We start from the raw sequence: 7,500 nt of genomic DNA on the forward strand, positions 1-7,500 counted from the left end.
CACACACACACACACACACACACACACACACACACACACACACACACACACACACACACACACACACACACACACACACACACACACACACACACACACACACACACACACACACACACACACACACACATTATATATATATACTGTTAGTCGTGCTTCAGTATACTCAAAGTGGCAGCACCATACAGTCACAATAAATTTATAATAAACTAAATTCGGCCGTAACATAATTTTTACAATCAACAATTAATAAGCCACTTCGTAGTTACGCACTGGAGCCCTATTACGTCATCAGGTCCTAGTTCATTTGTACATAGCTGAAAAGTTTGCTCGTATGCGCTTGCCGTATAATACATAATAATATGCACGAATGTTATACAAAAGCTATGTAAAATTGTGCGTGCGTTTGTTTTCTGTACTTAACCGATCGACTATCTGCCTGTGCTTTTTGGATTTTTTTCGTGTGTGTATGATATTCATTGTGGGATATTTTAGTGGTATATGCAGTGTCGGTTCTTCTCGGTCAGTCAGTTAACTGCAGCTAGTCAGTTCAGTCAGTCGCGGCCATATCATTTATTTATGGATGTCTTTTTGCTCCCTGGATTTCTTAATTCTAATACAACAGAAATGCACACTCAGACATACATGTATAATTAACTTGCAAAGCATATAATCATATTGATTCATGTTTAATGCACATCTAACTACATACGTATATGAACAAGGAGGAATGTTAACCTCTAAATACACTGTACAAGCAATTAAAGCAATGAAAATGGGAAAATTATGTACGTGTATACTTGTATGAAACCTGCAAATGTGATAATTACCTCCGCCAGGGGCTTGACGGATGTTATGTTTTCACCGGCGTGTGTTTTAGTCTTGGTTTGTGGGTTTGTGGGTTTGTGTACGCTCGCTGATTGGCTGATTGGCCCGCCACCGCCGCCGCCGCCGCGGCGGAACCGCCTGTATCATACAGGTTAAGCCTAACTGAAAAAGTTATGGACGGATTGTCATAACATTTTCAGGATACGTCAGAAATGGGCTAACTTAGAATTGATGAGATTTTGGTGGTGATCCGGATCCAATTAATTAATTCATTCATTCCTTCATTAATAAAATTTTCAGGATTAGGTCAGATAATGGGCGGTAACTTAGAATTGATTACATTTTGGTGGTGATTCGGATCCAATTAATTAATTAACTATTAATTAATTAATTAAATTTTCAGGATAGGTCAGAAATGGGGTAACTTAGATTGATTTCATTTCGGTGGTGATCCGGATCCAATTAAATTAATTTCAGTTATTCTTACAGTTATAAAATTTTCAGCGATAGTTCAGAAGATGGCGCGTAACTTAGAATGATGTACTTTTGTGGTGGTGATCCGGATCCAATTAATTAATTAATAAAATTTTCAGGATAGGTCAGAAATGGGGTACTTTGCGTGGCTTCTGTTTCATGTGTAAATGGTATTTTAGTTGGCATAGTATGGACATATATTGTAATCAAAATACTAATAACTGAAATAGTATGCATTCAAACAATGTTATGTTTATTAATGAATGATATTTAATTATTGAATGTTCGTTGCTTTATTAAGTATATTATTGAGAATGGGATGTAACTGCATGTGTATGAATGATGCAATGAGAAAATGGTGATAGAGACGTCAGATGTCCATGATGACAATTACAGAAACTTTGGTGAGGATGAAAAATATGAAGGAAACCTTTCAATAAATGATGGACTTAAAATAGTTTTAGAATGTCTTAATTCTCATGTGTACAAATAGCTACTAGGTAAACTCGAAAGTTGTTCACACATGCATCTTTACGTTATTGCCTACTGAAATCATTCCATGGGTCCTTTATAAACATGTATCCTAAAAGACAGGATATCAATTATAACCAAGCATTTTTCTATTTATCAACTAAGTAACAGACAACAAAATTGAACAAATAACATGTTCGAACACATGAAGTTTACACGTACACATTCTATATTGGGGAAATCTTAGTTAAATGTAATTTTATTTCAAACTTGGACAAATACAGTACGTACAGTTCCACTTGCTATCACACGCAACGGAGACACAGCGAGCGGTTTATGTACAATTGACCTTTGGCAAAAGTTCACGCCAGAATCTCGCGCACGCTCAATGCGTAGCTACGAAGTGGCTTATTTGTAACGCTGCAAAGCGTTACAGGCCAATAGAGCTACTAATTCCCCCACCGCCGACGCAATACGGAGGAATGTAGCGGCTAGATATCTAGATATTAATATCTAGATATCACTGGCCGCTGCGACTCGCCAATGCGCCCTACCCATTAGGGATCAATTAGCAGTAGCCGCATCGGCGTCAAAAAGTCCATTAGAAATCACTTAGAAATAGATTAGATGTACTTAAAAACCGATTAGAGCGCCGAGATGCGCCCTAGGGATCACTTAGGGGCGCAGCGTCGGCGTCAACAAGTCAATTAGAAACCAATTAGGGTCACTAGGACAGCTCAACGCCTACGCGAATCTGTGTAGCACGTGCGAAGGGCGTGTATGACGCCCTCGCGAATATGTACGGCGCGTGCGCGAAGCATGTGTAACGCCTTCGCGAGCGTGTACGACGCATGCGTCACGCATGCGCCGCGGGAGTGCCTGCAGGGATAAAAGCCGGAGCGCAGGCAGAATCGAGGAGAGCTCCGTCAGCAACCAGGCAACTAGCAGGCACGACCGGGGCATTAGAATCCAAACAATAAACGAAAGCACTTCCAGTCATGGTAAACATCTGACGTCTATTCTTATCTATGTACTTTGGCTTCACATACATTCTACTTCATTAACATAACACAGTAGCGTTAAAACCTACGTTACATATTTAGCTAGGTGCCTTAGGGTCAAAATATTTACACGGCGGACAAAAGCGCAATTTTTTTTTTGTGGTTAGGGTAGGTCATAGTAATCAATTTTAGAAGGGGTACCCGCAGCTATCAATTTCCGGTGGCGGCCATATTGGATTTTTCAAAATGGCCGCCATCGAAAACGAGTGCATCCACTTTGTTTTATATCTTTGGTTCTAATTGAGATATTTTAATGATGTTGGTGTCTAAAATAATGTTTTTTAAGGTCAAGGAATCCTATTATGGTGACTAATGGGTAATTATCTGAGTGACTGACTGCCGTTTAAAAAAAAATTTGGCTTAATAAAAAAAAAATTAGAATAGCAAAGAGTTATGACCTAACGAGGTAACGTAAACGTGATATAGTAAATATATATATTATAAGGACATTTCGTCAGCTGTCGTTGCGAGTGGACGTGTTTTGGAGTATCTCCTGGTCGTACAGTTCACCCTACGATTGTTAAGCTAAGTCGCGACTATTACAAGGTTTTGTCTGTCACCTAAAAAGCTAAAAACATAGTATTCAGTTATATATCATTATTTACTAGTAGAAATTTACTGCTAATACTTAGCTAACAACCTTAAATTAACTGGGACTCTAAATCGATAGCAACAGTGGAATCTCTCGCCATTTTCAGGCGCCTTGTTTAGTAATTCGGTATTAGTCCAGCATTTATTACAGATTGCTAATACGGTTTACGATTATCGGATTTTGCTAATACATTATATTATAATTGTAATTGTATAAATATAAATTAAATACTAATTCCAAAGAACTCAATTCACAACTAAGTTAATATTTCCACAGCTGATAATTTCCCGCCTAAACGAACGAAGCAAGTGCACAGTGTGCGTGTTGTAATTTTCGGCTATCAACTAACACAGCTATCTATCTTGTCACTGCTGTGTGTGGACACGGAGGCGGCTGCCGGGACCGAAGATAACGTCAAGTATCTCGTAATTATTAAGCATATTAGACTAAGTTATTTTTTGTGCTTAAGTGGCGTCCTATTGCACCATAACCTGATAAAATGGCGGCGGAATAGGAAATATGCGAGGTGCCGAGGAAACAGAGAAAACCGAAAGAAAACAAGGAATTAAAGGAGTCCAAACGACAGTGATATATCTAAGAATAGTATTTGTGGAAAGTGTGATTAACTTATTACTAGTAAAGTAAAATCCTTGAGGTGTGAATTCTGTCGTGTTTGGTACTGTGTGCCCACATGCTCAGCTGGATTGGCTGAACCTATGTATGACTTCATAATCGAATATCCTTGTGACAGTTTTCATTGGTTTTGTGAAACATGCAATGGCAATGCAGTCGACACGTTGAACCCTTATAACAACATGAAGCAGAAACAAAACGAGTTTGAGATGAGAATAGAAAAAGTCGAAACAGCTATGGTAAACCTCAGCACAGAAGTAAAGCAGACCGTTCAAAGCGAGGTCAAAGAAGCCCTAGATTCAGAACGAAGACGTTGCAATGTTATAATTAGCGGACTACCCGAGAAGTCTGACTCCAGTGACGAGAGTATTGTCAACGAATTGATCCGAAAAGCCTTAAAGCTGAACGTGGAGATAAAAGAATTGCTGAGACTAGGAGAGAAGAAACCTGACCGAATCAGACCTCTGAAGTTGGTACTTGAGGACCGAGATGACTGGCGAAGGATACTACAGAGTGCTAAACGACTAAAATCGTATGAAAAAAGGGTTGCAAGTGTAGCAGTATTCATATTATTTTATACACTGCACCGACGCGCCATCTATTATGAGCGCTGTACGCGAGTAAAGGAATCCAACATGGCAGCGCCCCTGTCAACGTTGTAACTTCGTTCGTGCTTAATAAATCATCTTAACTACAACCAAGACTTGTCGAATACCATTACATGGTGGCAGCAGTGCGAAGAACAACGCCCCAAGAATACGTAGATGCCAAATCCTGCCGAATTTGATGCCGAATCTGTACGTATTTTAATGCCAAAACGACCGCCCGTCCTGACCACGTTGCTGTAGTGCATTTGTATACATAGACTGTACACGCCATACCGGCTCGCCTGTTGCTGCTGTATACAAGCTATCTACCTACCAGCCTGCCTACTACCTGCAACATGGGGGATGTCAAGATGCCTAAAATGGACTGGGCTGGCTCTGACTTGCCAGCCACGTTCAAAATCTTTCGCCAGAGGTGTGAACTCTATTTCAAAATCAAGAAAATAGAGGGGGAGATGGCCGTCACACACATTCTCCTGGCTGTCGGTGAAGAAGGTCTTCGGAGATACAACACGTGGACGCTGACGGCTGACCAACAAGAGGATCCCGGCTACATCTGGAAAAAATTCGAACAACAAATCGAGCCAACCGATAATTTTCGAATCTGTCGTCTGAAGCTCAGGCATTTTCGCCAAAGTCATGACGAAAGTCTTGACGATTTCATCACCAGAGCAAAAGCAGTCGCGCTGAAGTGTGATTTCAGCAACGCAGAACTGAACGAACGCCTAGTAGAACTTATCATCGCGAGTACGCCAATTCCGGAATTCCAAAAGGAACTGCTGAAGAAAGAGAAAAACTATGGCCTAGATGATGCTCTCACACTAGGACGAATGTACGAAGCTACATTATCAAGTGTCAAGGAGCTCAACCGGATGGCTGAGTCACACTCGTCAACCAACGTCGATGCCATTGGTAATAGTCGCAACTTCGACCGTTTTAGATCCAAGTCACAACCCCGCCAGTGTGGTAACTGTGGTCGCAACCACCCGCCTCGCAAATGCCCTGCGTATGAAGCCACCTGCGAGGGATGTGGCAACAAAGGTCACTGGAAGAAATGCTGTCGAATAACGAAAGCCCAGCAATTCGAATCCAAGAAGCGTGATTCTAGACCTCAGCATCGAAATAAGTCCAGGCATCGCCAACAACAATCGCCAAATGTTGACGCCATCCATCAGGAACCATTGAGTTATCCTAGCCGCCAGCAAGGCGATGACCCAACAGAGGTGTTTACTTTCCATGCTGTCAACAACATACGTGACCGGTGTGACCAAGCCTTCGTTAAGATCGATGTGCAGATACGCCACAAGCCTGCCAACCTAATGCTGAAAGTCGACACCGGAGCCCAGGCCAACCTTCTGCCTATGCGAACATACCGCGCGATGTTTCCAGGCACAGAGGATGCCAACCTGATACCGTCACAATGCCGACTCGTAGCATACAATGGAACACCCATTAAATGCCTCGGCACAATCGCCGTCCCTTGCCGATACAAGGACTCTGAATGGGACTCCACTGACTTTTTCGTAGTCGATGTACCAGGACCCGCAATCCTAGGACTACCATCGTGCAGTAAGCTGAACGTTGTCACACTGCACTGTGCCATAGAGCAAGCCAAAGCTCCAGCGCATAGACAGCCTACAGTGTCAAGTAAGCCAGTCATCCAATCCATCGATGACCTCAAGGAACGGTACCCCAACCGTTTTGATCGAATTGGTGAGTTTAAGTCCATACACAAGCTCGCTGTTGATCCAAACACGCCGCCTAGTGTCGATCCACCGAGACGCACGCCAATCGCTCTCAAGGAGAAGATTAAGGCCAAACTGGATGAGATGGTCGAACAAGGTGTCATACGCCGAATCGAGGAACCAACCGAATGGGTTAGCTCCATCACGTATGTTACCAAGAAAGACGGTAGCATCAGGATATGCCTAGATCCAAGGCACCTTAACCGAGCTCTCATCAGGCCCCGCCATGTCACACCAACGATTGATGACATAAACCACAAACTCGCAACTGCACGGGTCTTCTCAAAGCTCGATGCTAAATCCGGTTATTGGGCCGTCAAGCTGCATGAAGAAAGCCAGGAACTCACAACCTTCCAAACGCCTTTTGGTCGGTACTGTTTCTGCCGCCTTCCCTTTGGCCTCTCTGTCAGCCAAGACATATTCCAGCTTGAAATGGATCGAATCATTGAATGTTGCCCAGGAGTCTGTGGAATATCAGACGACAGTCACTGCGATATGGAGACAACGATGGCGAGCATGACACAAACCTGCTCAACTTGATGGAAGTTGCCGGAGCAACGGTCTCGTCTTCAACACGCGAAATGCTCCATCAAGCAGTCTAGCATGTGGAATTCTTCCGGAAAACGTCTACCCGATCAAGGCATGAAACCTGACCCCAAGAAAGTCGCCGATCTGAGAGCCATGCCTGAGCCCGTCAACAAGACCGAGCTACAACCAGTTTCTTTTGGCCTTAATGACCCTACTTATATATGCATTCATCGGAAGACTACAGCACCAAGTCCGCTGCATTACGAGATTTCCTCCGCCTAGACGTAGATTTCATGTTGGGAAATCACCACCAGAAAGTGTTCGAAAAAAATCCTTAAGAACTTGTCTCTGAAACTCGCTTTGGCGATACTTCAACCCGAAGAAGGAAAACGCAACGCTTCCGTGTGACGGCGAGCTTACGTGGTCTCGGAGCAGCCCTACTGCAGCCATCGAATGACGACAAGCTGAGCCTATAGCCTTCGGCAAGCAAAGAGCCTGAGGCAACAGAGCAACGGTATGCCTGCATCGAGCGAGAACTACTGGCAGCTAGTTTTTGAGTCCAG

The sequence above is a fragment of the Priapulus caudatus genome, unplaced genomic scaffold (assembly GCF_000485595.1).
Source record: "Priapulus caudatus unplaced genomic scaffold, Priapulus_caudatus-5.0.1 Scaffold1079, whole genome shotgun sequence".
Lineage (NCBI taxonomy): Eukaryota > Metazoa > Priapulida > Priapulimorpha > Priapulimorphida > Priapulidae > Priapulus > Priapulus caudatus.